A 21,300-nucleotide genomic window follows, 5' to 3' on the forward strand; every position below is an offset into this window, starting at 1 on the left:
GTATGAATGTATGGTAAGTGTTTTTTCCAGTATCTCTATGTGGCAGAAATAAATCCCATGTCCAGATAAATATATCTCAGGTATCCAATGGCATTGATTTATTTTGTATTTATTTTGAAGTTATTTGAGTTCTAAAGAAATAAAACAATGCCACATTAGTTTTTTGCAAACCAAGGGGCTTTGTAATCATTTATTTCTTCTTCCCACCATACCATGGGTGGCATGTAATATTCTCTCTGAATCACATGTGAAAAAACACAGAGCTCACTTCTGCAGCCAAAGAACATCACAGGATTATTCTGGTAGAATAACAGCTTGTGAAAATATCTCCACAAGATAATGCAAGTTGAAAAGGAAGACCCAAGATGACCCTTTAGATTACCAACATTAAAGCTCAAAGCTCTTGGAGATCTAGGGGCTTTTCACCTCAGTACTTAGCTAAATAGGTTAAGATTATGGAATAGACTAAACAAACTCAGTACTGATGTTTGTAGAATATGGAAAAATAAGTTCCAAGTTAGTAAACATGCCTGTTAAGTGGACAGCCTCAAAAGGCTCACTTAGATAAAAGGCAAAATAGACCCCTCATCTTCTGACCTGTATAGCAATAACCTAGGTTTATGGCTTAACTACTCACCTCAGGAAGTGGTAATAAGAGCTATTATTTTCTGTGGAAGCAATGCCTGTAACCATGTCATCCTCTGATAAATCATACCAATTGCATCTTATTATACCACCAGTGGTTCAATTAACTCACATCACCACTCAATTTATCAAATTAAAAAGGAAGGGTTTTGTGTGTTCTAATAATTGTTTCATTAACATAAAACTAGTTAAGAACCAGGAAGCTTCAGATCTGGATTCATATTGTCTTTATGTAGTTTTGTTTTGATTTTGTTCTGATGGTTGTGCACTGACATGATTCTTGTGTTCTATTAGTTGTCATGATTATTCTTTCATTAATATACATATGACTATTGAATGTGGCAGGTTTTCACAGAAGACAAACACAATAGGAACAAAATGGTAACCATAATTTTGAAGGTCTGCACATGATTTTAAGCATTATAAAGGCTTTACAATAAGGGCTGCAGTATGAGGTGTGGTCCTAAGGAAAGAGCTATGTTAGCCTAACATAGTCAAAGAGATTTAAGATTAAAGAATTTCGGAGTAAACTTTAAATGATCCTTAAAACTTTTTGTCTAACCAGAAGAGACAATTCTGTTGTTTTGCATAAATAAATCAAGTGGAAGAAATATCTGAGAGGTATTTATCTAATAAAAATTAATTTTGGAAATTTTAAGTCAGATTTTTAGTATAAGTCAGCCATACTTTAATCATTTCATAATGGCCTCTTCCCTGTAAGGTTGTACTACTGCATGTTTAAATTAGTATACTGATCACTACACACTAATAATAATTAATGTTGTACAGCACACATCAATTTACACAACCCTTTCATATTATTTTATCCTTACAGCAAGCACTTAAGTTAAATATTATCATTCCCACCTTATAGTAGTAGGAACCAAAATTCAGAAGGGTTTGCTTGCCCCAATTGAGTTGCCAAAGTATGTGGTCACACTAAGACAGAGGTATAGATGGTCTAGTTAAAAGACAGTGGCCCTTGAATCAGAAAACCAGCTTCACTGCTTATTAATTAGAGGTCTCAATTCATTTAAAATCTATGATTGCCATGTTTCTCATCTCTAACATAAGGATTCTACCACCCAACATAAGGATGCTCTTAAATGAAATGTGTGAATAAAAGCACTTGGTACATTACATATACACACAATAAATATCCTTTATTTCTCCTTGTGTGATGCCTTACTGCCTACCTTATTTACCTAACTACTATTAAACAGACTTGGACATTCAGTCATATTTCTGGTAATGTTCACAGCTATCTTCCATGCTGGTCTCTTTGCCTTTCATTGCTAATAGCAGAAGTTTATATTTATGCTCATGGAGGTCATTGAGAATGACACTTTTGACCATCTCCACTTGGATAACCATTAACTCAAGATTCCTCATACAGAATTCATCTCCTTCTCACCCTGTTGGTTGTTGTACAGACTTCTCTAATCAGGCCACATCTTGATATGACTGTGTAGTTTTAAAACAACTTCCCTATATTTTTGTTTAATTGTCACAACTTTGTAAATGCAGGTATTTCTGTTCTCAGTTTGAACTAATTTTGGTCTTAGTCTTAGAGACTTAGTCTTAGAGGCTCAGAGCATTCATGCTATTTTCAACTCTCCTCCCTGCCTGACTACCCAAATCTAATTACATGCAAAGTCTTGTCCTGCCAATTTCAGCTTTGAATTGTTTTTCACATCCTTCTCTTCCCTTCTGTTTCCACTTTCCTACTTTATTTCAGGCTATTTGGTTACACAGCTGGACTGTTGTAAAAACTTTTCCATTTGTCATCCTGCCTATAATTACTCCCCATATCAACCACATTATGTTTATTTCTAAATTAATCTTCTAAAGCTGTATTTCAACCATGTCATCTCTATCCATAAGGCCTGTGAGTATGTTCTCATTGCTTCCAAGACTAAGCAACTCTTTGGCATGACACTAAAGGTCTGTCCTCACTTTCATAATTTTACCTCCTGATGTGTCCGTATGAAGTAGGCCTACTATTATTTCTAAGACACATCTTACAGTTGTGTAACTCTGAAATTTCATTGTTATCATATTTCCTCTTAAAATTGCTGCTTCTCCCACACTTTCTAAAACCAACCATTTCTTCAAAGTCATTTTAATTTATCTTAGTTTTTTAGAGATAGGGTCTCACTTTGTCACCCAGGCTGGAGTGCAGTGGTGCAATCACAGCTCACTGCATCCTTGAACTCCTAGGCTCAAACAAAGTGATCTACATACCTCAGCCTCCCAAATAACTAGTATTACAGGCACACACTACCACACCTGGCTATTTTTTATTTTTAGAGATGGAATCTCGCTATGTTGCCCAGGCTGGTCTTTAACTCCCTGCCTCAAGTGATCCTACCACCTCAGCCTCCCCAAGTGCTGAGATTACAGGCATAAGCCACTGTGCTTGGCCTGTTCTTCAGTCTTAGACAGATTCCATGTCTTCCTGAAGTCTTAACTAGTTCAAATGCTTGACTTCTTGTCAGTTAAACTGATCTACATAATTTTTTCTGTTGACTATGCATGCTTCTGTAGGCATGTTTTTTATCTCTCTATCCAGGGTCTTAAACTAGGCTTTCTGGAATCCTATCTTTGGTTCCTCATAGAGTTGGCTGCTGCATGTCTTTGCCGGGCTATCTTTACCCACTAGGTTCTGTGCTGGGAAAATAATAAAAAAGTTTATTGAATTTTTTATTCTGCCCACATTCTGAATAATCATAACAGAACCTAAATTAGCATCCTGGTCCACTGATTATTTACTGTTTAATTGAAAATCTTTCCTTGTTAATAATAGAAAATACTTAAGTTCACAAAACACTTCTGCTTTCTGACATATCTGGAAATATTTGTTTTCTTTATTTTATAATTATCAAATGCAAAAGGAGGAAAACCCTGAGCCTTTATTAAGATCCTACATTGGAATTATACAGTTGGTAGAGAAGTTAGTTATTATCTAATCCAAATCTTAATAGAATATGTTACTCTTCTAAACATGTGCCTTCTATGATTCAGAAACACAGCTATTGACTATAGAAACACAAACTGTATAAACTAGATTATATTTCAGCAAAGTAAAAACTGATCTGATATGATATTTTTTTCATTCTTCCCTGTTTTTTTTATTTTTTTCCTCCCTCTTATCCACTTCCTTCTCTCCTCAATATAAACAAACAAACAAACAAAATCTAAGGACTATGAGTTCCACTAATTTTAAACTCTCATACTACCTAACACATAGTATGTACCCAACAAAACATGCTAATTAAATTACAACAATGCACCTAGCTAGATAAATAGAGAACAGAGGCTGAATATGCATTTTCAACTTAATTTAAAATAGGGTACAATGCCTTTACAAAAGACGAAAAAGCAAATTTTACTTCTTTAATGTGTACCCCAATTATAAGAAAAAATAATCAACATCAAGATCTGCTACTAGTCTCTTAGTTTGTGCCAGAAATTAGTCCAACACTCAGCACTGTCTAATTGATTTAATAATGATATAATAGATGGTTTCACTGAAGTGCTGGTATTCACAAGTAAAAGAAAGAATAGTCAATGTAATTATCTAGTCAATTTGAGAAAAGACCGATAATTTTATGTCACTTAGCCCTCATCTCTATCTCGAGCCATGAAAGAACCCCTGTTAATTGCAACCAAAGTGGTGGCCAATGCCCAGGAAGGCCCATCAGATGAATCCTAGAGCCTCCATACGCAGCGACTTGCTCCTTCAAGGGTCACTGCCAGATCAAATACTTGGTGGTAATATTTCCAGTAGCTTTATCAAGATCGTTTTTAAAATAATTTTAAGCCTGTATGATAGAAAGTATTTTGACAAGTTGCTACAGCCTTGCCATTTTCTTCACATCTCTCAAGTGGGAAATCACCAGAGATCTAACCGGTGATTTAGTGCTCGTCTGTGCCGGAGAGAGGCTTCAATGGTTCGTTAATGTAGGCTGATTCCCACTCCTGCTGCCTTTGATTCTGGTTTTAATATAGGTTTCCTACTTGTGTGACTGTCACGGGCAGAAGCCGTGCACAGAGCTGGCAGCTGAGATGCTAGAAAGTTGTTTTTCAATCATGGATAGGCAGCCTCATTATTTAGACCCAAAATTATAATAATAATGAATGTAACCTCTTCGTATCACCCGAGTGACTGTCTTAAGTGTATTGTTTATAAGGGATTGTCAGCCTGTAAAGATCTCTCCTGTTACATATGGAATTAAAAGTGATTTCTTATAAATTTACACTAAAATTCTTTTTCCAGGAGAGGTAACAATTATTTTGTTTGACCAGTAGAGAATTGCAACACCTTTTGTTTTGTTGTTACTGAATGACTCATGCTTGCTAAAAAACTAGCAAGGAAACAAAATAAGAAGGCCAAAGCAAGGATACCTAGATTTTATTCATCAAAAACATTTGATGGTGTACAGACTTCTTTAGTAGTCTCTCAAAGAAGCAGTGAGTCAGTTACTGAATAAAGCAAGAAATAATGAAAAGGAACAGCTTTAAAAATCCATTTTTTTTCCGTTTTTTTTTTATTTCAGCATATTATGGGGGTACAAATTTTTAAGGTTACGTATAATGCCCTTGCCCCTCCCTCAAGTGTGAGCTTCAAGCGTGACCATCCCCCAGACGGTGCACATCCCACTCATTATGTATGTATATACCCGTCCCCTCCTCCCCCCTCCCACCTGCCCAATACATGATGCCAAAGTACTGCTTGGAATTTTGTTTTGTTTTTTTAACAGATGGAATGAAAGATGTCTTTTTGGAGTAGCTCAGTGAGGTGGAAAAGCAGAAAAGTTGGGAACAAGTGCCAGTACCCCTAACCTAGGTCTGCACAAGCAGGGTTCCCACTAGCTCAACACCCAGGAGATTTGCATTAGATCTCTGGGCTGTAAGGTGGTTCACATCAAAGAACATAGGCAGCAAGAGATGGAACACTAATTAGATAAAAAGAGAAGGGCAAGATATGTACCATCGTGTCCTGCTTTGGATCCTGGAACTGAGAAAGGACATTAGTATAAAGACTGGTGAAATCTGCAGAGAGTTTGTGGTTTAATTAATAGCAGTTTACCAAAGTTAATTTCTTAGTTTTGGCAAATATGCCATGTTAAGTAACATGTTGACATGAGAGGAAGCTGGAGGTAGGGTTGATAAGAACTCTCGTACCATCTTTGCAACTATTTTCTAAATCTGAAATTATTCTAAAATACAAAGGTTACAAAAAGAGGGAATAAGAACAATAATTATTGATTCCTCTTCAGCTATTGGCCTGTTGTTAGAGGAGAAATGTAAGATCCAAGACAAAATTATCACTCAATAACATATTCCAAAAACATGGACAGAAATTATAATAACAGTGATTTATATAATTGAAAAAATTAACAATTGACTATCATTAAACTAGATTCACATAATCATTCATATCAGAATTTTATTTTCCTTCTTTAGTTCTATATTCACAACAATCTAATCCATCATCCCACATTTGTCTGGAAAAGATAAACCCTAAGCTCTAGGTCATAACTAATTAAATTAATTAAGAGTCCATGGTGGACCGGGCACAGTGGCTCATGCCTGTAATCCTAGCACTCTGGGAGGCCAAGGCGGGTGGATTGCTCCAGCTCAGGAGTTCAAAACCAGCCTGAGCAAGAGCGAGACCCCGTCTCTACCATAAAAAGAAAGAAATTAATTGGCCAACTGATATATATAGAAAAAATTAGCCAGGCATGGTGGCGCATGCCTGTAGTCCCAGCTACTCGGGAGGCTGAGGCAGTAGGATCGCTTGAGCCCAGGAGTTTGAGGTTGCTGTGAGCTAGGCTGACGCCACGGCACTCACTCTAGCCTGGGCAACAAAGTGAGACTCTGACTCAAATAAAAAAATAAAAAAAAAAGAGTCCATGGTGTATACTAGCCCTTACTCAGATCATACATAGATTCAGTACCTATTTATTTATAAATTATGGAAAATATAAAATTGACTTTATATGCAACCTTTAAATAGAGGTATAATGTTTGTGATGTTGGAACTCAACAAAAAGAATAAAATATTTTGTTCGATAAACAAACTTCCAGGGGAATATTGAAATTTTTCTGAATTATTCTGTCATTCAATTCTACTTTATCATTACTTGCTGTTGGATCTTTGTCAGTTTCTTAACTCCTCTATATTTCCTTTACTGAAAAATGGAGTTTCTGAGAACACCTGAGTCCTAGGTTTGATGAAAAGATGAAACGAGGAAGTGTAGGTGCATTCCTGACATAGTAAACATTCAGTCACTTTTTATAAGGCTTTCAATGTCACTTGGAATCCCAGGGCTGTTGTCACAAAGGCTCTCCTACCTGTAAACCTAGAGAGTATATAAATGGGCACTGGTCTCTACTTCAGGCTCAGAAGTACTTCGAGTGCCTTCTAAATAGTGCCAAATTGCTGACAGATAAAATTGGCTGCGTGAAATGAATCAATACAAGTGGGATGATGTTAGATGACCCCAAATTAGAGCTGAACAAAATTTAGGGTGCATTTTGAATACTGAGTTCTTTATATCTTCTTCATAATGTTTATTTCAATCTTGAAGTACTTTTTAAAGCTAATGACTGCTGACAGTGCAATAAATAACTTGCCAGTGTAAACTTGAGCCAAAACTTGAAAAATAATCTGCCCACTTTCTGTCTCTTGGATTGAGCCAATTTGCCATAACAGAGCATTTAGGAGTTTGCAGGTAATATATTCCCTCAAAATAAGGGATGATGCCAGTATTTTGCTCCGGACATTAAGCAACAGGTGTTCAGCTTTCTGGGTGGGTGGACATACTGTATCTGGGAGGCCACCACTTCCTGAACTAGAACCTTAAGAGGCATCTCTTACCTCTGGTGGACAGCATCACAAAATATTTTAGGAGCTAACTGGCAGACACTATGAGGTCACCCCCTAAAGTGCCACTTCCTTGTAGAATGTAAAAACTGTGTGCCAGGACTAGCTCAGAGCACCTGTGGGCAGGTGAGGCACAGTATTGGGGGGATCTGTGGAGTCTCCAGATTTTAGAGCAATCTCTTCCGATAGTTTTTGTACCTGGAGTTCACAGCCTTAACACAATATACTGCTTAATCAATTCTGCCATCTAGTGGATACTTTCTATCCTACTACTTTTCCTTTCTGGTTTTCCCTGTCGGATATCATTGAGGAGCGGATAATTATGCTCAAAGCCTGGGGTGCCAGGTGGTAGTGGGTGGGGAGGAGGGGGAGGGAAATTGTAACCCTCCTGTAAGAAAAGTAATCACTGGATGAAAAAAAAAAAGGAGAGATTCCTGGGGCCTTACCTCCAGAAAACCAAGCAGGTAGGCGTCGTGCTGGGCTGTGTGGCTTCAGATCAGCAGTGAGAGCAGCAGGCTCAGAGACCACCTGTTAAGCAAAAATCCAAAAATCTTCAAAGACCTTCCAATGCCAAAAATCTGTGATGAAAATCCCCCTGGGTTTCAACCATCTTTGAAGGCAGCCCCTTGTTAGCCCTGCCCCCTCCTTTCCCTGAGAGCTCCTGTGCCCCCTCCTCTGGGCTCCAAAAAGAAAGGTTAAAAATAAAAAGAAGAAAAAAGAAAGGTTATTTGTAGTCCTGCGGACATACAGGGAAGATAGACGATTGTTTCTAGCTCAAAACTCTTTCCTTCCAAATAGAATTTACTTACCTTATTTACAAACTCTGGTATTAATGAATTATAATATAGTTTAATCATCAAATTAAGACAATGTACTAATAAAAATACAATCTTATAACTGAGACTACCACACACTTTATATTTCTGTCAGAGAGTAGGGTATAGAATTCTTTGGAATGTAACATTGAGTTAGGAAAATAATTATTTCCATGATTACTGAAGCATTTCCAGAATTCCAGTTAAAAACACAAGCCATGAGAGGTTTATTTAAAGATAAAAATAAAATTTCATTATAAACTAATATATTAGGGTTGCCCACAACATTTAAAATAAATCTAGAATTTAATGGGAAATGTGTATGTTTGTGTTACTCCTGACTTGAGAGCAACTTGAAACTTCCCCCCAAAATCAGGACGTTGAATGCTGCAAAACAGAAACCTTCACAACATTTTTCTTGTTATAAAATAAATACCAGGTACTGGTGAAACATTTTATAAACTAGAAAAAGTATAAATTAAAAATAATAATCTAGAAAATAATCATAATTCCCACCATCTTGATTTAAATCTCATAGACACATATTTTCTACCAACCTTTTGATTGACTTGTTATTGAGATAGCTCTTCTTTGTGAGTCTGCTGACTTTCCCTTATGGTTGTTATTTCCTTATGTATTTTATAATTTTTAGTGTGAGCTCATCTTAAGTTGGTATTTGTTATTGTTATTGTTTTATAAGGTGGTTTCCCCATGAGGGAGTCTTGTGTACTGTACATTATGGAAGAGTGCCTATATTTACTTTCACAGAATGCCCTAGAGACTTTGCTGGTTTAGGACCAGATATTCCATTAGCTTCTCTGCTCAGGAATCATATACAACATGGATGCAAAAATCTGAACTCCACACTCGAGGTGTTTATTTCTCCTGGGAGGGTTATTTATCCATGTAGAGACATGCTTTCTTAACTTTTCCCAGGACTGTTGAAAGAGGCAACCCTTCCAGGCTCCTGACGTTATTATACTCTACGTCTCATGGAAGCCTGATGCTCACTCTGTCTTTCCCTCTTGGACCTACATTTGACTGTCAATATCCCCAGGACCAGAGACCTAATTCATATGCTTGCCCTCTGCCTATAGCTAACCTTCTTGACTGCGCAACTAGGCATTTCCCCTCTAACTCATCTTTGTATTTTTACTAAAACAATATTGTTATATTTTACACAACATTTCATGAGTTTTAGTGGGAATGTGGCTCACATTAGGTCAGTTTCCCATATTGCTGGAACTCAACTATTCGCCTGCTATAGGCACATAGTACTCCTTGTTTTCACACCAAATTACTTCTCAAATTAGAGGAAAAAATAAGTCCTGTCATTCAACCCCTTCGAAGCTTCTAAGGCTAGACTCTACGTCCTGCTCCATCTGTCCTTTTACTTAGAGATACCCAGCACTGCCATCTGTTTCTAACATGTTTGATATTATGGTGTGGTGGCCATTGCTTTTTAATGTTAACCTTAAGAACCATTATGGTGTGAAAACACCAAAATGTACAAATAACAGACTTAATAACATTTTTATACAGCCAGGCATTCACCACACACTTGTAGATATTAATATCCGTGGACTTAATATTTTAGATTTAGAAACTAGCTTAGGAACCATCTTAGTGTAACCAACATTTATAAATGAGGAAACTAGGCCCTAAGAGTTCAAGAATAACATCTTAAGGTCTCTGCAATACTTCTACCAAAATGGCACAAGGGCACTGAATCTACTGTTCAGAATTAACATTCGTGTGGGAAATAAGTTTCCATGTAATCTCCTCATTAAACCTATCAACAAATCTTAAAGCAACTATCTGGGAGTGTGGACAATTGTCCATGTAACCTATAACAATTTTTGTTTTCATTTTGTAGTATGTAAGAGTCCACTCACCTTGTAGTTAATTCAAATAATTCCAAAATTTACTTTTTAAAATTTCAACATAATTAAGGGAATCATGACTAACAGTCCTTATAAACTAATACAAGCCATTTTACATCTAAACGTGTGTTCTATCAACATTTTACTATATTATTAAAAGCTCTGCACATATGAATATATGAATCACATACATTTTTCCTCTCATTTTATTTATAGTTTTACTTTTGTGTCACTTATGTTTCCTTTGTTTTTTTTTTATCTTTTGTTTGTTCCAATGTGCATTTTATGGGAAAATAGAATCTTATGAAGATGGCTTGACAAGTAAGAGCAGTATATTTTGCTAGAAATATTACTTTAACCTCTGTTTCCCGGCCTTGAGGAGATCATGGATGTCGAGTGAGAGAGGTTTTTGTTCATAAGGATCTCAGGATAACATTTAATCTTTTCTCCCAAGTGACATGGTCCTTTTTATCCTGGGAACTTGAAGGTAATGTGTTTAAAACTTTTTATTGCTAACTTTTTCTCTACGAACAGATGTAATAACTCTGTGCACATTTACCTAATCTGTCAGAAATACAGATGTAATGTTAGCAACAAGGTTTAAATAGATTGACTCTTAATTCTCAGTATCTGAAAAGAATACGTAAACAATGATTTTCCCAAGGGCCAATGCTAATGCTGGGTTAGAATGACAATCTAAAATTCATTTGGTATTTAGATTAGGGCTGATATTAGTTCCCCCCACAAACACATAACCCCCTGGCAGGCATTTAAATTGACACTCATTCGAGAGGTGATATTTAGGATGTGGTGTTTTCAAAAACTGGCACAAACATTAGATAACGAATATGTGAAAAGGCACATTGATATTAAAATGCTACAGGAGGTCTGGCTCTCTGAGCTTTGGTTTTACAAGTAGTACGTGCCAGATGTTTCGGAGAAAAGCATAAAATCCACATTATGTGCCTAATTGTACTGTATTGCATCACAGGGAGGAAGATTTTTTTCTTTTCCCCTGACCGCAGCTGGTGATAACAATATGCCCCGGAGCATGAAAGCATCAGGCACCCAGAACCTAAGGCAGCTCCTCTTAGTGCTTTTCTTCTGGAAGGAGGGGAAACAATGTAGCTTCACAAATCTCCATGTACACAAACAAGAACTAACACCCTCAATATAACAAAGTCTATGGGTAGGGACTGAGGTACTCAATGAACTAGACTAGAACACTCCTGTTGGGAATGAATTAGAGAAAGAATAATCTGTCAGTGAAGTCCATACTGTTGCAGATCCAGATACCGGACAGACTATGTTTGTAAGAGGATATAACTGGGGCTCCATGAAGTCCCTGGCCTTAAGGTGGATCTCGCCTAGTTAAAACATGTCCCAGAATCAAGCTGGTCCCAATAGGCTTCTTTTCTCTCATTGTGCCAGAAGCTGGTCATGCAAAGGAAGGAATGAAAGAGTGAAAACTGTTAAAACGTAATAGTCATGTTTTGCCCTTCTAAACTTATGTCTGCCATTGGCCTCTCAGTCTGGTATCCTTCTTCCTTCCTACCTAGAAATATAGTATTTCTTCATCAGAAAAGAATGCTACCTAGGCACCCAATCTATTGTTAAGTGTTTGTACCTTATGCATAATTTTGGGATGTAAAAAGTTTGGAGTTATTCTCTCAATCTTTTTCTTTCTTTTTGATTTTTATTTTTTACACTTCAATTTTTTTCTTTAAAAGGAGTGAGTTGTGTACAGGGAGGTTAAATGCTTTATAGAAAAGAAAAAACTTCACTAGAACCAAACTATTCATCACCATCTTCTACATCATCTTCCTCCTCTTCATCTTCCTCATCTTCCTCATCTTCCTCCTCTTCCTTCTTTATCTTGCTTTTTTATTCAGCCTTGATAACTCCGTTTTTTGCTGCATCAGGTTTTCCTGTAGCTCAGTATGCAGCAACATCCTTTTTGTACTTTTCCTTCAGCTTTGCAGCCACCTTTTCATAAAGCTGCTTGTCACCTTAGCAGTGTCACTCCACATCTCTCCCAGTTTCTTTGCAGCATCGCCAATGGAGAGGCCAGGATGTTCTCCTTTGATTTTAGGATGCTATTCACAACAGAACAAGAAAAAGGCTGAAGGAGGCCTCTTGGGTGCATTGGGATCCTTGAACTTCTTTTTTGTTTCCCCTTCAGGAGGGATATAAGTTTTCAATTCTCTTTCATAATGGGCCTTTTCCACCTTTGTCATATCTTCAAACTTTCCTTTCTCTTTAGCAGACATGGTCTTCCGCCTCTCTGAGCACTTAGAAAACCCTGAGAAGTTGACTGAAGCATCTGGGTGCTTCTTCTTGTGCTCCTGCAGGCAAGTTTGCACGAAGAATGAAGATGATGACATTTTGCCTTTCAGCTTCTTAGGATCTCCTTTGCCCATGTTTAGTTATTTCTACTCAGCGAGGCACAGAGTGGCCCAGTGCCCGTCTGGCTCTCGCTTGTCCCAGTGCTGTCTCTATGGAGCTCGCTGTACTGCAATGGCTGTGAGGGCGGGAGCCAGATGCAGCCTCCTCACTCTCTCTGCTCTGTAACCTTCTTCTTTCTTTCAACACTCATCATACAGGAAGTCTACTAAGCAAGTCAAACCTTCAGAGCAAATGACATTCCATATATTATACTCAAATTTTGTGTAGGATAATACCTGTCTCCAAAAAGGAATTGGATTACTAGTATTAAAACAGATGTACTCAACTAAAATCTTTCCTTTAAAAGGTTATTTTTTGGGGCATGGGGGAGGGGAGAGAGTAAAAAAAGTATTTTTTTCATGCTAAATCACTATAAATCAGTGTAGTACAAAATTATACCTAGGTAAATACCCAGCTCTTAGAAACTCAAACTTACCAATCTCTACTCATCAAATGATAGAAGAAATATGCATTTCTTTTTATTGTGAAGTTAGAGTGAATATCACAGAGTGATGACTTTTAGTATTTTTTTAATAAAGTAATATTGATAAAAAGAAATTTATCAGACTTTTCAGGGCTATGTATGCCATCCCACAGTAAGAGAGCCAGCATAGTAGACAGCAGTCCTGTTGGTCTTCCTTAGGTACATCTTTTAACCTGTCATTGGCTTTCATGGTCTTACGACTCTTTCCCATCCTTTCTATTTTCATTCTCTCTTAAGTTCTGTCTCATTCTCTTATATCAGAATATCCAATTTTCATTTCATTATTTAAATTTTACAACTAATTATCCATGCAATCTGTAGTGTATGTAAACTATATTGTAAACTAACTTTTTTGGCAATTTAAAACATGATTTTTTTACAGGAGGGACACGATAGTTTTGTGTAATGCTGCCATCTAATGGTGTCCACGATATTTGACCTCTTCCATACTTAATTAAATATCCTCTTTAATGGAAGGACAAGATATGAATTAAGACATAATTCTCAGATTTTAATAATTTTAGGAAAAAATGTTATACACTGCAAAGGATAAACACATTTGAAAACAGTTTTATTAAGTTGTTGTCATATTTGAATGGTGGATTCTTTTATAACTGATTTTAATATCAATCCAGTTAACTCAGGCCATTTACTTTTGTGGCTTGTAGTCTGATCATTTCTCTCTGAGCCAGAGCCAAAGGCTTTCAATAATTGTCAACTTACCCATTACTTCTCTAATTCACAAGTTTATTTTTTCATTTGTGTATATTTCCTGAGGTTTACACTGGGTGTGGCTACAGCTACTAGCTATTCCCTCTTAAATAACAAATGTGTATTTCCTTCAGTTTGTCTATAATTTGTAGGAAGCCATGATCTCATGGAGGGAAAATAGAATGGCTTTATTCTAGTCCTGTAGCTGCTATTAGCATACTGTAATACTTTGGCTGAGATATTTACTTCTCTGAACTTCAGTTATCTTATTCTTGATTGGAAGGATAGAGTAGCTGATTTCTAAGTTTCCATATAGTTTCACAGGTATGTAATCTTAAGGGCATATCCAATGAAAATGCCTATGGGTTTACAGTTTAATTCCATGTCATGGGCTAAAAGTTTTTACAGTCATAGCTCTGCTTCCAAAACCATTGGATACAACTATAGGTAGAAAATGTGACTATTTATCAGGTAAATGAATTCTCCCTCACGATTAAGAATGCTGCTATCCCTATGTTACTAATCTAGTCTATCATAGTATCTGAAAAAATAAGCAATTGCAAATGATTTTTTAACCAAGAAGAGAATGTACACAGAATAAAAATGAGCTAGGTATGATTCAAATAATATTTAAGATTATGTATTTGATGTATGTGTCACATCATATGCATGGAAAAACAAAAAAGTAACCTAATTATTCTTACCTATTATATTTTAGGTATAACAGAGCTTCGCTGTAAATCACCATTGATGTAAAATAGCAGGGAGAAGAAGAAAATAACATACAATCAAGACAAAGCAAATCAAAGACAAGAATATGATAATAACAAGCCAAAAATCACACAGACACTCATTAAATCTGATGGAGAGAGATAACTACCCAATTTACAACAAATTGCTAAACTTGAAACAACAGTGACAATGTTCTCTTTAATTTTACTCAAACTACTAATTAAGACTTCTATTAAGAAATGAACTTAGTATCTCTGTGTTCATCTTATAAGGGTCAAAATTTCAGTAGTCTGAAAAACACAAAACTTTCTCTTAAGGCAATCTACATGTCTTCAATTAATCCCTCTCCTTACTAAGAAGGCAAAAAGGAGAGATTTCACCGCACAGTAGCTTCAAAATTTTTCGCCCAAGGAGGATCCAGGAGGTTTTGGTTAAAAAAAGAAAAGAAAGAAAGAAAAAAAAAAAAAGCCTACTGACTACGATGATAATAGAAAATAGCTGGGAAAGTTTCAGTTCAAAATCAGGAACAAGTTCATATGCTCTCATGTTTTTTCTCTCTTCCTCCCTTCCTCTCTCCTTTCCTTTCTATTTTTTTCCTTTTCTTTTCTTCTTTTTCTTTTTCTCTTGATACATTAAGGAAAAAAATTAAGAAAAGTTCTTAAGGAAAATATAAAATGAGAAAGTCCCATTCATTTAGTCTTCTCTGCCAGGAGGTAGCTAATGATCAGCTGGGAATAAACAATCAATCATTCCACAGTTCTGTATGCATCATAAACTCTCATGTATTTATAGTGAAATAAAAATGTTTACTGCTCATCTGGTTGCATTTCCCAGAAAGGGAGAAAGCCGTGTCTAACTGAGAGTGGTAGGAATATTATCTGATACTACAGAGGAAAGAGCAATTTGTTTTACAAACACACACGTAATAAAATACTTGAGTAAGTTCTGAAGAGAGAAAGGAGAGCCAGAGGGAAGAGGCAGGGACCAGAAATCATTAACAAAATTTAGGTTATAAACCAGAGCCTCATCTGCACACCAGAGGAAGAAAGACTTCCAGAATGGGAAGATTAAAGTATCTCAGAATTTGGCAGTCATTAAAAGCACAATTTTGTGTTCTTTGAGTGTTTGTGTGTCCTATTGTGCTTTTCTGACCTAGATTAGTCTAGTTACTCAGAACACAGCAGTATAGCTTTGCAATAACATTGCCCCATGGCTTAATTTCCCAATTAAACTTAAACAAATTTCTCAAATGCTCATAAAACCCTTGGTGGCAAGATCAGTGCACCTGAATATTTAATTATTTGAATGTCAGTCTGAGACACAGATAATTGGCAGCTAATAGAAAATGCTTAAGACCCAAAACAAAAGATTCTTCTATGGTTGATCAGGGAATAAGTAAATTTACTAAATTTACTAAAGTAGAAATAAATTTTTATTTTTATCCTAAAGAAGAGGAAAGATATAATACTAGCAAACTGGAAAAAATATTTTAAAAACAAAAAATTGGAAAGAATAAAAATATCATTGAAATATAATTGGATTCTAGATGATGAACTTTGGCTGCAGTTAAATGATAGAATTAATATTAACAGACAGTCTGTGTATGTCTCTAGACTAAGTGATCATCTAACAAAAAATGTCAAGGTTAGCCTGACAGAAAATATTCTTCTCTTCTTTGGCTATAATGTTTCAATGTATGTAAATGCAAGGCTAAGTAAAATAAATATATGTATCAGACAACATTTTATACAATAAAATTAATCTTGTGACCCTCATAAATCAACTTAATTATATACCTAGCAAAATAGCTTGAGATTTGGCTGGAAGAGGATAAACCAGAGGTGGTGATAAAAGAGTTATGGAGCTCAGGAGAGGTCCCAGTGGGAAGCCCAGGGAATTAGTCTTGGGCTCAGTCTTACTTTACATCTTAATTACTGATTTCAAAGAAAGGCTAAACTGCGCATTAACTGATTTGCACATGGTACTAAACTGGCAAACACTGGGAATTGCAGATTAAAAATCCAAAGGGATTTTAAGAGGTTAGAAATAAAAATCAGTAAAATCCAATCCTTCGAGTAATAATAACAATGATGATGATGGTGATAAAACAAAAATTCGGATTAAATTCTTTTGTGGAGGCATCATACAGAGAGGTGTGAAAGAAAACATTCTTCTTCAAAACACGGAGTCCAGCAATCTAAAGTGTAGAAAAAAGCTCGAAATAGAGCAAATGCTGTAACAGATATAGTCCGAAGGACAGGAATAAAGGATTCCAAAAATACAAGTATATTTCTTGATCAAAAATCAGCTTGGCCCACATTTTTTCATGAGGCTGAGAAATATGATCAGTAGCCCATTGCCATTGTGTGTGTGTGTCTCCTTGTACCATGTGACTTTTCAAGTAGCAACCTCTACTTAGCCTTCGTATTGAACCTCCTCTTAGACCCTACAGATTCTTTCATTAGGGCTTCTAAACTATGGGGTGTCTCTAAGAAAACAGAAGACAATGATTGACATCCCTGTTTGCCTCCCATCTTTTCTGAAACACTAATGAGAGTGGGGCAAGATGAGGTAGTACAAAAAGAATATACCCTCAAATATCTGCAAGAGCAAAGTAAGGTTGGGAAAAGTTATCAATGTACAAACATTTTTTAAAAAATCTAAAAGCCAGAGAGAATAGAAGTGAATCTTTAAATGAAACAATGAATACATTCAGCCCCAAATAAGCTACCAGGGAGTGAGAAATATTTGTCTAAATAGGACCCTCTAAACACTCTGAGTTTAGACTTAGCAGATGACCAAGCGTAAGAAAGAAGTGGAGTTGAAACAGAGGAGTCAATAAAAGACATTTTATGGACGATTGCACCAGTCTATGTGCCCATCCCTCCACCCTAACCCTAGCACTGAGCCCAGCCAGTTGGCATTCCCTCCAGGAAAAACTTTTTGTGTTACTTCCCCAAGCACTGAATGTCCTCCACATCTTGGAATTTGGAGAGCTGGAGGCAGACAGGATTTCTGCCCATTTCCCCTACAGCTAAACTTCCTAGCCCTAGGTCTACCTGAACAGGCTTATTTTGGTGGAGAAAAAGAAAAAAATTGTAATCACTATCGCCTTCACCCATAGCAAGGAAGGGTAGAACTGTATTGATTTGCAGAATTGAGCAGGAATCAGAAGCATCCCACACTCAGAGGTGCCAACTGTAATTCCCTGGAAGGGTAAAATGCCAGGTACTCCCTTCTTCCATGAGAGCCCCCAATGCATGCCCTAATACATAACTGGGCAAATGAGGAAAACCAGAAGCAGGAAAGAGAATAACAGCAAGGACATATAACCTGAATAAAATAAAGACATTCAGAAGGACTCATATTTTTAGAGCAATCAAGACATATTACATGCATAAGAAAAGAACAAGAAAAAAAAAACAGGTTATAATGAATATGACCAATGCAAGTTAAAAACACAGGCAATTAAAAACCTCAAAGAAAACAAGTAAAAAGCCCTGGTCATGAAATTCATTGTCTAGATAAAAATCAAATTAAATATGACATTAACTTAATAATTGATGAAGTATTTAAAAGGGGAATTGAGTTGACTTTAACTCTAAAAATGATTTTTTTTCAGGATGACCAAGAGGTGAAGGCATTGGGCCTCTAGAGTAAAACTGGTTTGAACAAACTTGAACTTGGCTCAGCATTGAATAATATAGTTGTGGTCAAGCCAGCATAGATAGTAGATATTAGTTATTGATTTTACTTTTTATCATCACTGTATTGTCAAAACATGAAAGACTTGGCTGGGCTTTCTGGAGAGTAAATTTTAATAATCTTGACAAGATCAAAGTAAAAATGTAGCTATGAATTGGATTTTTAGGAGAAAGAGAATCTGTGGAGAGAAAGACTGAAACACTCACTTTTTCATCTCACAAAGGCAGAGTACAGAAGTGTTGTCAGAAGTTGATTAAAAAAATAAGAAGAGGTTAAGAATATTACTAAAGGTAATTAATAAAAACCTAAAGTAATCATATAAAAACATCAAATTGAGGGAAATTGGAGTAGTATAAAATAAATCCTAATATTTAGAATTATGAAGTCAAGAGATATGTTAGAAATTTTATTAGTCAAGAAATAGAGGCACAAGCACATCATTTAGAATTATGAAGGTAATTATCACCTTGAACTAAAAGAGATAGCTAAAGAAAGCTTACCTGTTAGGAGTAGAACAGAGGGTAGAGATAAGTTCTTTTGCTGCATTCGATATAATCCTGTTTAATTTGCATATCTGTGTCCCTCCAAAAATTCATATGTTGAAATTTAACCTCCACAATGATGATATAAGAGGTGGGGCTTTTAGGAGGTGACTAGGTCACAAGGACTTCACCCTCATGAACGGGATTAGTGCTCTTATAAAAGATGCTTGAGGAGGCCATTTTCCCCTTCTGCCATGTGAGGACGCAGACAGAAGGTGCCATCTATAGGAATGGGGCTCTCACCAGGCATGAAATTGACTGTTACCTTGATCTTGGACTTTCCAGCCTCCAGAACTGTAAGAAATGAATTTCTGTTGTTTATAAATTACCTAGTCTAAGGTATTTTGTTATAGCAACCTGAACAGAATAAGAGAAACCCATAAGCATGTATTGCTCTAATAAAATAATGTTCCACATATTTCATTATGACATTTCATTTGTTTTAACTTGAATATGAAATCAAATAACAGACTAGAATAAAATAAACACTTTTAACAGATAATACTTTTTTGAATAGGTGAATAGTTGGTTCATGCAAAATTTAAGAAATCATGTCTGCAGACATCATAGAAAGATTGCCATAGATAAAATAAGATGTACATGAGTACCTGTGTGTATGTATTAATGATCCCTCTGCCTGGTCTCTCTGCCTGTATCTCCTTTATGCAGTACCTAAGGTATTTCACTAACAGCTCAATATTCTACAAACATCAAGGGCATCTTTCTGCCTATAAATACACATTTCTTAATAGGGACTGTATTAGTCATAGTTCTCCAGAGAAATAGAACCAACAGAAGATATATATTTATATTTATATCTATGTCTATCTATCTACTTATCTATGTGTATATATAAAAGGTCATTTATTATGAGGCATTGGTTCACATGATTATGGAGGCTGAGAAGTTGCACAATCTGTAATCTGCAAGCTAAAGACCCAGGAAAGCCAATGGTATAATTTAGTTTGAGTCTGAAGACTTGAAAACCAGAGAAGTCAATGGTGTAAATTCTAGCACAAGGTATGGAGAAGATGAGGTGAGATGACCCAGCTCAAGTAGTGAGGCAGAACAAAGAAGGATGAATTCTTCTTTCTCCACCTTTTGTTCTATTCAGTCCCTTAATGGATTGGATGAGGCCCACACACATTGGAGATGGAAACCTATTTTACTGAATTTACCTATTCAATTGCTAATCTCATCCAGAAGCACACTCACAGATACATCCAAAAAAACCACTTAATCTGGGTAATCATTCCCAGTCAAATTGACACATAAAATTATCTATCACAGGGACCTTCATAATTTGGTGGCAATTATTCATACCTCCTTCATCTCACAAAGTTGAATAAGTTCTCTGTTCCAGCCAAACTACATTACTCACTCTTCTTAGAGATGCTGTGTACATATCCATGTATCTGTGCTACTCTATGCATCTGAAATACCCTGTCCCAGTCAATACAAACTCTGCCCAGCCACCAAGTTTATGATGAAGTCACATCTATTCCAGCCTTGCCTGACTATACAGTAGGGTGGGAATCTGCAGTGTAATCCTATCTTTTGTCTTCTTCACTGGTTCTTCTCCCTTCATTCCTTCCTGATCTCCCTTCTTCCTTCTCCCTAATAAACATTTACTGATCACCCCTAATATATGAAAGGCTAATTTGACAACTAGTCAGGGACTATTTGTAAAGTCTCCTATATTGCTATTCAGTTTTCTACATCACTTTGATTGGTCTTCCTGGCATGAATGTAATTTCTATGAAGATAAGGACCACATTCCAGACTTTTAAAAATATATCTCACAATGCTTAGAACAATGCTTTCAACAAAGTAGACTCCTAATAATTATTTTTTGTCATATACAAAAATTAATTCAAGATGGATTAAAGTCTTAAATGTAAGGCATGAAACCATAAAAATTCTAGAAGAAGACATAGGAAAAAATTTACTAGACATATACCTAGGCAAAGAATTTATGACTAAGGCCCCAAAGGCAAACGCAGCAACACCAAAAATAAATAAACGGGACTTAATTAAATTAAAAAACTTCTGCACAACAAAGGAAATAATCAACAGATAACCTACAAAATAGGAGAAAATATTCACAAATTATACATCAAAAATACCAAAAAGACTGATATCGAAAATCTACAAAGAACTCAAACAAATCAGCAAGAAAAAAACAAACAATGCCATGAAAAAGTGAGCAAGAGACATGAACAAAATTTTTTCAAAAGAAAATAGACAAATGGCCAACAAATATATGTAAAAATGTTCAACATCATTAATCAACAAAGAAATGCAAATTAAAACTAATGGATATCATCTTACCCCTGTCAGAATGGCCATGATTAAAATGTCATAAAACAATAGATGCTGGCATAGATACAGATAAAAATTAACACTTATACACTGTTGATGGGACTGCAAACCAGTACAACCTCTG

At 36.0% G+C, this 21,300-nt stretch overlaps 1 pseudogene; it reads right to left on the reverse strand.

The window, feature by feature from the left end:
• Positions 1–12,029: 12,029 nt before the first annotated feature.
• LOC105882964 (high mobility group protein B1 pseudogene) lies at positions 12,030–12,655 on the reverse strand (annotated as a pseudogene).
• Between the last annotated feature and the right edge of the window lie 8,645 nt (positions 12,656–21,300).

Source organism: Microcebus murinus, chromosome 13 (assembly GCF_040939455.1).
Source record: "Microcebus murinus isolate Inina chromosome 13, M.murinus_Inina_mat1.0, whole genome shotgun sequence".
Classification (NCBI taxonomy): domain Eukaryota; kingdom Metazoa; phylum Chordata; class Mammalia; order Primates; family Cheirogaleidae; genus Microcebus; species Microcebus murinus.